Genomic DNA, 273 nt, shown 5'->3' on the forward strand with positions numbered 1-273 from the left:
ACATAAATGAATGACACAGAATTGAGAGCCCAGAAATAAACCCATGCCTATGAGGTCAATTATTTTACAGCAAAGGAGAAAAGAATATGAGGGAAAGGACAGTCTCTTCAATAAATGGTGTTGGGAAAACTGGACAGCCACATGCAAAGGAATGAAACTTGATCATTATCTTACATCATATACAAAAATTAACTCAAAATGGATTTAAAAAAGTGAACATAAGACCTGACACCATAAAATTCCTAGAAGAAAACAGACAGTAAGCTCCTTGAC

The sequence above is a fragment of the Rhinolophus hipposideros genome, assembly GCF_964194185.1.
Source record: "Rhinolophus hipposideros genome assembly, chromosome: 2".
Lineage (NCBI taxonomy): Eukaryota > Metazoa > Chordata > Mammalia > Chiroptera > Rhinolophidae > Rhinolophus > Rhinolophus hipposideros.